Source organism: Pezoporus occidentalis, unplaced genomic scaffold, assembly GCF_034315485.1.
Source record: "Pezoporus occidentalis ecotype Australia unplaced genomic scaffold, CSIRO_AGI_Poc_V1 ctg211, whole genome shotgun sequence".
Classification (NCBI taxonomy): domain Eukaryota; kingdom Metazoa; phylum Chordata; class Aves; order Psittaciformes; family Psittacidae; genus Pezoporus; species Pezoporus occidentalis.
In genome coordinates, this window is record NW_026913976.1 from 1,886,040 (window position 1) to 1,896,538 (window position 10,499).

Sequence of the window (10,499 nt, forward strand, 5' to 3'; positions counted from 1 at the left end):
TCAGGAAGTTCACTCAGTGTTGCCAGTGGGCTGCAAAGAAGTTAGAAACCCAAACAAAAGGAGGCTGAAACAGCGCCTTGGACAAATAGGGAAGATGTCTTGGGGGAAAAAAGAGCATCTCTGAGCTGGCAGCATAAAGGCAAGGCTGCTCTTGCAGTTCCTGGGCCCATGACCACAATACCATCTGAACCAGCCTTTGCATTTTAATCTGGATCAAGAGAGCGCTGTGGATCTTAGCCGCACATCCTAACTTAAATGCCCAGGTTTGCATCATGGAGTGGAGTCAAAGCATGGGATCTGGAGTCCCTTCACAGGAAATGAAGTTCAGTGGTGGTGTCCTGTTGACGCGGGAGTCACGGACAACGCAGACACGATCAATGTGATCAAGCGATTGCCAAATTTATGACAAAGCCTTAACTCCTTATATACTATTTCTTACATGCAGTTACAGTGATTTGTCATATTATGATTGGATACATGTCTTGAAGACCCTTAGTGACTAACATATAATTGGTTAAGCACAGGTGTGAGAACTTGACCTCGAAAGCTTGCCAACAGTCCACAGTTCTCATTAACTCAGTGAATTCCAGCTTCTTCTTATCTTGCTTGCTTAAGCTTCCTTGGGCCTCTCATGGCCTTGCTGTATCTTTCAGGACTATTCAGAGTTTATGTACCAATTATCCATTCTCCCATGAGAACACTGTCTCATAGAATCATAGAAGCGTTAGGGTTGGAAAGGACCTTAAGATCATCAAGTTCCACCCCCCCTGCCGTGGGCAGGGACACCTTACACTAAATCATATCACCCAAGGCCTCGTCCAACCTGATCTTGAGCACTGCCAGGGATGGAGCATTCACAGCCTCCCTGGGCAACCCGTTCCAGTGCATCACCACCCTAACAGGAAATAATTTCCTCCTTATATACAATCTAAACTGCCCCTGTTTAAGTTTTAACCCGTTACCCCTTGTCCTATTGCTACAGTCTCTAATGAAGAGTCCCTCTCCAGCATCCCTGTAGGCCTCCTTCAGATACTCGAAGGCTGCTATGAGGTCTCCACACAGCCTTCTCTTCTTCAGGCTGAACAGACACAACTTCCTCAGCCTGTCTTCATATGGGAGGTGCTCCAGTCCCCTCATCATCCTCGTGGCGCTCCTCTGGACTTGTTCCAACAGTTCCATGTCCTTTTTATGTTGAGAACACCAGAACTGCACACAATACTCCAAGTGAGGTCTCACAAGAGCAGAGTAAAGGGGCAGGATCACCTCCTTCGACCTGCTGGTCACGCTCCTTTTGATGCAGACCAGGATACGGTTGGCTTTCTGGGCTGCAAGCGCACACTGCCAGCCCATGTTCATTTTCTCAACAACCAACACCCCCAAGTCCTTCTCCGCAGGGCTGCTCTGAATCTCTTCTCTGCCCAACCTGTAGCTGTGCCTGGGATTGCTCCGACCCAGCTGTAGGACCTTGCACTTGGCATGGTTAAACTTCATAAGGTTGGCATCAGCCCACCTCACAAGCGTGTCAAGGTCCCTCTGGATGGCATTCCTTCCCTCCAGGGTATCAACCGAACCACACAGCTTGGTGTCATTGGCAAACTTGATGAGGGCGCACTCAATCCCACTGTCCATGTCACTGACAAAGATGTTGAACAAGACCGGTCCCAACACTGATCCCTGAGGGACACCACTCGTTACTGGTCTCCATCCGGACATTGAGCCATTGACCACAACTCTTTGCATGTGGCCATCCAGCCAGTTCGTTATCCACAGAGTGATCCATCCATCAAATTGATGTCTCTCCAATTTAGAGACAGGGATGTCATGTGGGACAGTGTCGAACGCTTTGCACAAGTCCAGGTAGATGACATCAACTGCTCTACCCCTGTCCATCAGTTCTGTAGCCCCATCATAGAAGGCGACCAAATTGGTCAGGCAGGATTTCCCCTTCGTGAAGCCATGCTGGCTGTCACCAAGCACCTTGTTGTTTTTCATGTGCCTTAGCATGCCATCCAGGAGAATCTGCTCCAAGATTTTGCCAGGCACAGAGGTGAGACTGACTGGTCTGTAATTCCCCAGGTCATCCATTTTCCCCTTCTTGAAAATGGGGGTTATATTTCCCTTTTTCCAGTCATCGGGAACTTCACCTGACTGCCATGATTTCTCAAATATGATGGCCAGTGGCTTAGCAACTTCATTCTCCAGCTCCTTCAGGACCCACGGATGGATCTGATGAGGACCCATGGACTTGTGCATGTTCAGATTTTTAAGATGGTCTCAAATCAGTTCCTCTGCTACAGTGGGCGCAAGGTCTTCATTCTCACAGTCCCTGCATCTGCCTTCCAAGACTTGGGTGGTTTGGTCAGAACCTTTGCCAGTGAAGACCGAGGCGAAGAAGTCATTCAGAACCTCAGCCTTCTCCAAATCCAGGGTAGCCAGTTCTCCTGAGAGCTTCCTGAGGGGGCCTACATTCTCCCTAGTCTGTTTTTTATTTGCTATGTACCTGTAGAATCCCTTCCTGTTATCTTTAATACCTCTAGCTAAGTTTAACTCTAGCTGGGCCTTAGCTTTCCTAACCTGGTCCCTAGCTTCCTGTACAACATCCCTGTACTCTTCCCAGGCCGCCTGTCCTTGCTTCCACTTTTTATAAGCCTCTTTTTTCATTTCAATTTTCCTCAGCAGCTCCTTATCCATCCAAGGAGGTCTCCTGGCCCTCCTGCTGCACTTCCTTCTAGTTGGGATGCAGCACTCCTGAGCTTGTAGCAGGTGATCCTTGAATATCAACCAAGAGTCTTGGGCCCCCTTGCCCTCTAGGGCTGTATCCCATGGAACCTTCCGAAGCAGGTTCCTGAAGAGGCCAAAGTCTGCTCTCTTGAAGTCCAGGGCAGTGAGCTTGCTGCACGCTCTTCTCACTGTCCTGAGGATCTCAAATTCGACCATCTCGTGATCGCTGCGTCCAAGGTTGCCCTGGAGTGTCACATTTCCAATGAGCCCTTCCCTGTTGGTGAGCACGAGGTCAAGCACAGCACCTCTCCTTGTCGGCTCCTCTATTACTTGCAGAAGGAAGTTGTCTTCCACACAATCGAGGAACCTCCTGGATTGCTTGTGCCGGGCCGTACCGTCCTTCCAACAGATGTCAGGGTGGTTGAAGTCACCCATGAGAACGAGGGCCTGCGAGCGTGAGGCTTTTCCTATCTCCGCAGTGTCCAGCATTGATCTACAACTATGGGAGGGAAAGCTGCATTCATGGCATACAGCATTCCAACCTGCCTTCAGTGTTATCAGGGATAAGGTTCTCAGACACACTCTGGGATTTTTGTAGCTCCTGTGTGGCAGGCGCAGAAGCAGTAATGCTGATCTCCTGCTCCTGACGGGAATGACAGCAGGAGTGAAAGCCTGCACTGTTTTGCTGGAATTTTACTGGTGTGACTCCAACTCAGACAGACGCAATTGCAACATAAAAAAAAAGTCAAAGATGATATTCACTACTGGCACCACACTTCATTCAGGTTTGAAAACAAACAAATAAAGAAAGGAAATAAGAAACATCTGGCTCTAATTAAGGCTTAAAAGAAATGGAGGAAAGCAGAAAAAAAACGTATCTAGCCACTCAAGAATGGTTTGTCTCCCTGCAGTTGCATCACATACACAGATTTGCAAGTAATAAGGTTTTCTTTCCGTTTGATTATTCTATCATAGAAACATGGCTTATTATTTCCATAAATAAAAGTCTACTATCCCTTAGGATGTATTTATTGATTTGTTTTGGTTTTGCCATCTGGTTCCTATGATGCTTTTTTTTTTTTTTTCTCTTAAGATTTATACAAAATATTCATGTGAAGTTAGAAGTTCCCAATCTTTTTAGCTCACAGTCTTACTCCCACTTCCCAGCTGACAAACTTGTCTTCCATTTGCAAACTTGGGCTTGCAACCCAAGGTTTTGGACTCATGGTATTTTATATATGTAAACACAACATGCTTCTCAAAGACATCCATGATGATGTTAGCTATATAAAGGAATGAAAGCAGGGATGTTATTTCCATTGAATAGAATGGCCAATGTCAGTAACCACAAGAATTAATTTTTATTTCTTTCCCACTTTGTAATTTAAAAATCTCTGCAAGAGATTTTTAAAAATGCAGAATGATCTAGCAGCATTTCTACTAGCAAAGGACCCAGACCTGTGATTCAGAAGCTAGGTATGCTTTTAATATACCGTAAACCTCGGACTTGGTGCCATATTGGATGTAGCTTAACTTAATTTTGATGAACTATTCTGTGACTCAGTTTCCCCATCTGCAAGAGCTAGTCTGTCTATGCTTGGTTCTGCTTTGCTCTGTACAAGTCCTGCACAGGGACAGGCATCTTGTGTATTTTGTACTCTTGGCCCTTCTAACCTCAGAAAGGCAAACATTTAACTGCTATGGCAAGAGGCTGCAAAGTAATTCACACATGCAAGGGTACTAAGCGTTCTTGGTGAGTAGGACAAGGAGGAGATCTCCTTCTCCAGCTGAGAATTGTGGTTGCTCATGGTTTAACAGCAGCAACATAGCTGGGCCACACAGCTGTCAGGCTGCCAGGGCTTGCGTGGTTGACTCCGCAAATGGTTCCCAGGCAGTGGGATGCATGCTGGGGCCATCCCTGGAGCTGTGCTACCCAGCCTCCACTCATGGCTACTCTCACCAGGCAAAGGGGGCACTTCTGCTGCCCTGCCCCACAAAGTCCCATTTCTGCCCCTCTGATGAAGAAAGCCTGCCAGTGCTTGTGCAACCCCCTTGAGGAGGATTTTCAGTTTGGCATTTTATTGAGTTAAAATGCCCAAATACACCCTCTCAGCCAGGGAGATGTCTGCACTCCCTCCTACCCGTCGGCTGCATGCCACAGCCCCTGTGCCCTCCTTGTTGTCTCGGTGCTGATCGTGAAGGGGATGTTTCCCCTTCTCTGTTTTCAATACTAGTAAGAATAATACGGAGAGAGGAAAGCTCTAGGACAAGAGACAGACTCTTAACGGCTACCGCAGACGGTCAGGGAGATCCCCACCTGGCCAGAGCTGTGCCCAGAGGGACAGCAAACAGCCATGTCCTGCCTGGAGCTCTGTCCCAGTACCAGTCACTGGTGTGGAGATGCAGCCTGTTTTAACTTGCGAGCAGACTGTTAAGATGTTAGGCTGCTTGAAGAAGCATATTAACAGTTTTGGTGCTCTCATTTGTAAATCTAATTATTACTATTAAATCTAAATATGAAATCTAATATTAAATTATCTAATAGCATAATATTATTAATTAGATATTTATATATGTCTAATTAAATAATATTATATTAAATCTAAATCTAATTGTATTACTGAATTATTGTAAATCTAATAATCTAATTATTTCAGCATTTCCTCAGAATTTCCTATGTCCTATGTGCTTTTTTCCATATAGTGTGTCTTGATCACTAAAAATTAGATGTTTGGTGTTTTCTGCATTGATTTTTTGAGTATGAACATTTTTGTGAATATTTGCAGATTGCCACCAAGGAGATTAAATACATACCTTACCTTAGTCATCTTTTTTTCTGGATAAAAAAAAAAAAAAACAAAATAGTCTGTAAGGTGTTAGAGTAGCATCTAGCAGTATCAGTACTATTTACTGGCTAGACCAGTGGGCTGCATCCCAAGAGACCTGAGCCCTTTTTTGACTGTTTTTTTTTTTGTATATCCTTGGCATATTACATCAGTTTATTGAGTCCTTCTTCTAAAACTGAGATGAAAGTACTTCAGTAATTAAAAAAGCCAAACAAGCCTCCTTTCCTCCCTAATGAAGAACACCATGTAAGAGCAAGGTACTGTTCCTACTCACACACAAGAGATCCATCCACTGATCACTGATTATAGAAAATACAGTGTTTAGTCCAATTAGTTTTTTTAACAACTCTATTTGCCCCTTCACTTTGACTGTCATATTCATCTCTTAGCTTTTAATTTGTCAGAGGGAGACATAATAACGTGCAGAAGATGCTGATTTTGGCAGTTCTGGTGGTGTAACTTCTCTTTCCACTTCACATTTTAGTATCCATTTTCTTTTCCTTCTCCACTTCTTTCTGGATGAATCAGATGTCCTGGGAATCTGAAGTCAGAGATTTTATTCCTAGTTCTGCCAGTGCCTCCTGAGAGACCATATTTAATAGTGGAGCTGCATAGAGGACATGCAAGAAGGGTGTACCTTGCTTCCTGTCTAAATTATGTAGTATGGAAATGCCATTAACTCTCTCGGTGCATGCCAAGTGTCTGATCTAGGCCAGTCCTAACACAGTCAGCATTTCCCCCTCCTCTCAGCACAAGACAAACGTTGCTGCAGAGGGGAGACTTCATTCTCAACCTTCCACAAACTCCTCCCTGGGTCCAGCCTAGCCTCCCTGCTGCAGAGCCTGGTGGTTATGGCTGTGCCAGCAAATAAAATGAGGATACACAACAGGACTAATCCCTTAAGTGCTAGCACACTGCCTGGCATGGTTTTGGCCTGTGCCTTCCAGCACCTCATCAGACCATGCGCAGGTCTAATTTGAGGATTAGAGTCAGTTCCAGAAGGCTATATATATGTAATATATACGCTTTGCCAAGAGGGAAGAAACATTCTCTGACATGCCTCTGAGCCATGCCATACATTCAAATATCAAGCTCCATCCCTGTAATCCGGGTCCCCAGCTACCAGGGCCCTGTAGTCCGCGTCCCTGTTCGGGCGCCATTTGTAAGCGGCGCGGAGAAGCAGACAGGCCAACCCAATATGGGTGATAATGATGCGCGGATTGACTCCACAACTTGTTAAAGTTGTAAAGTAGGTATGCTTTTATTCAGCGCTGAGACGCACGGGGATAATTCCTCAAAGTCATGCGTACCTCAGTGTTGTTTCCCTCTACGTTTATTCTCTAAAGTTATATATATTCATAAGGTTGTACAACACGCCTATACAGATTCATGTCCTATCCCTGCTTCGTATTATAATGAGCCAGAAGGTCCTCTGCACCTGCGCAGTGCCCCCTCTGGTCATGGGGAGGGGTCTCAAGATGAAGTAACTGAGTCTTCCTCCTCTGGGTAGGGGTCTTCAAGATGAAGTAAATGAGTCTTCCTCTTATTGCACTTTTGACCTTTCAGTCTTCACATATGGCCTTAGGGTTTGGTCAGTATCCCAGCCATAAACCATCTGCTTCTCCCCCTTATCAGTAGATTCAGGCCTCTGCTTTTCCTAATCAATAGCTGCTTATCAATAGGATCAAATGTCTGCATTTCCTTATCAATAGCTGCTTATCAATAGGACCAAGTGTCTGCTCTTCCTTATCAATAGGACCAGGTGCCTTTGTTCTGCTTAGCAGGCATTTACAACAGACAATACTTTTCTTTAAGCAAGGAAATTCCTCTAACCCCCTTGTACAACCCCCCTGTACATTGGTAAACTCTCTGCATCAATAAGCAACTTCTAGTTTATTTGTGACGCAGTTCACACATATATAGGAGTGGTATTCAGCCACTCCTTCTTGGCACAACAGTATTGGTTAGCCCCCACAGCTTCCTCCACATTCTCCTCCCAGGTCCGGTCTCCGGCCACCTGTTGGGGGCCACCCCCTGCCTTGCTTGCACAGTCCTCCAGAACTCTATGGTCCTGCTCTTAGAGTCATTCTGCGACAACTATACTGACATGATACAAAATTATTACACTGACTACAAGAGATTTATCAGATGTTTGGAGGGAGGGAACATATCCATGCCCAAGAAGTAGCACATAAGTAAACAGCAACTATTTAACATATGTCAGTAGTAATCTACCTTGGCTAATATAAATGTATGTCCAGTGCTTTGTTCAACTTGGCGGAGCTAAACCCAGATGAGATGGGAGTTAACTCCTAGTACAACTCCTAGAAGAGTACCTCTGCTTATGCTTAGGATTTACACAACTGCAGGTAAATGAGCTGCTGGGAACTGGATGGCTGCTGGAAGTACTGAAGTAGCGCATGTACTTCAGGGACAGAAAATACCTCCATGCCCATCTGATGCATTGCTTGTTATGCATACTGGTAGTGGTCATTCTGTATTGAAACTTCATTCACAAGTATTAGCATTAACAGTTTCAATAATATTTGATTAAGAAAACCCCAATGGCTCATGATGACACAGCATTATGCAAGAAGATTTTAGATTTAGTTTAAAAATACGACCAAAACGTGATTCTTGAGATGTTTAATGTCTGCAAAACTTCAAAGCCAAAGCCAAATAAAGAGATATTTTCTGACTCTTAAGATAAAACCAGAAAAAAAACAAACATTATTTTAAGTCAGTGCCACAATTACTGAAACCTGATGAGTTTTACTGTGTTGGGAGTATATGTGACTGCATTAGTCAGCTCAGGAATCTGTGTTTGTGAAAGACACAGATTTCTCTCTGCCTAAAAGAAAAAAGAAAGCTTTATAATGGTACATGAGACCTTGAACAGCAGCCTGAGAAAGGCTGTCAGCAAACACTGACTAAAGCCACAGTTTTGATTAGTGTTAACTGCAAGCATCATGTTGTTTTTACAGAAGCGCTCTCCTGGGAAATGCAAAGGTAAGGCTGATGCTGTTTGCTGGCACCTGCTTTTTGCTGCAAGGGTGGCGTGGCAGCTGTGTCTGTACCTGCAGGGGTAAACACTGGAGTTCTCACCCCACAGCTTTGTGTTTTTCTGTTTTACGCTCCCACAGGAAGTGTCAGCCCTGATCTTCTTTACACCTTTCCCTTTCCTCTCACTCCTTTTGCACCCTGTGACCAACAGTGCCAGAGCCAGACTCTGACACCTCATCTGGGCTGTGCAAGTGCCACTACCATTGCTGTCACCTGTGACTGCTGCAGCTGGTCCCCTGTCCTGCCCCTCAGCAGACAGCCCAAGGCCTGTGCATTTGCAGGGCAGGGCTGCTCTTTCCCAGTTTCCAGGATGCTCTGTGCCAGATTACCCTGCTGTGTCACCTTCTGCCTGTCTGCTTCAGGCATGTGTTCACCAAGTAAGACAGGCTTGGAGCTGCGCTGCAAGTTCCACAGTATTTTGCAGGTTCCCAAGCTCCCAAATCTGAAGCAAGTGTCTTAGTCTGCCACATGCCCCCATGTGACACACTCATGTGCCCGGTGGGTGAGCCAGTGCTGCCAGGCAATGGGGCAACAGATGCCCAACCTGGCACTCATCTCCCCAGATATAGCCATTATCCACAGCTGCTTAGCTTGGGCTTCCCAGGTCTCGATTGCTGGAGGAGTTTTCCTTTCCTTTCTGTAAAATTTCCAACAAAGAGAATGTGTTTTGAAAAGCTGATTGCTAGTGGAGACATTACCTAGCAGCACATAGATGCTATTCCATCATCATCATGGACATCTGGCTGTAATGTAGCTGAGACAGCCTGAAACACAAATACTATATAGCAACAACATGAGCAAAAGCTGAGTGATATGTGCCAAGAACAGAATTACCCCCGCCATGTGGCATATCCCCTATAGTTTGCAATAACCTTCCAGTTTATGGATCTCATTAGAGAGTAAGAAGCTAGGCAATTTTTTTTAGCTCAGTGAGAATATTAGAAATATACAATAGCACATGTGTTCCTGGCAGCTGGTTTTTACTTTTGAATTTTCTGGTTTTACTGTATTTGTCAGCATCGCAAACATAGGCACTAAAATGTCAGATCAAATGGCAGTCCTCAGCTCCAGTTTTCTGCATTATTTCAAGGCACAGGTGCACAATTTCCACCATGAAACTTATGGGAAGGGATTCCAATTCCATCCTTCACTTTGGGACTGTGCGAGGTTTACTGTGATGTGGGGCATGGGGTTTTATCAGCTGTATTCAGTAATGCCTGTCTTAAATCAGAGTATCTCTGTCTGATTCTTGGATCTGTGACTGTCCATGTTCTTCTTACTGTTCTGGGTCTCTCAGCACTGGGGTTCTGTGGTCCTATTTTGCCTTCTTGCTCCTGTGAAATCCTGCAGAAGTAATTCTGGCTTTTCATGATTTCAACAGCTTGTACTTTGGCAGCCTGGAAACCCACACCATCACTCCTGCTTGTCCAGCAGCTGCACAAAACTGTTTCTACCTACACTGTTGTGGAAACACAGACTCATGTTTGAAAGCTTTGACCCCACATTCATGCCACTGGTTATAGGCTCAAGGAGGGATCAGTGACTGAGTACATGAGGGACACTGTGGGTCACATATATTCTTAGTCGAAGTTTCAAATTAATCATGTTTGTTTCTTTTGGTCAGCAAATTAGATAGATACATCTTTTTACATCACTATTCCTTAATATATCTTGATTATTTATTTACACAGACTCCACAGAATCCGAGCTACCTCTGTGCTTCTGCCTCAATGGTGGCATCTGTCAGGACAGAGCCTGTGTGTGCCCAGAGGAGTGGGTGGGATCTCTTTGTGAGATAGGTCAGCACAAGCCAGGCAGCATAGGCAGCTGGTGTCATTTCTGGGAACCCCTCTGCTTTGGGAAGCCTCT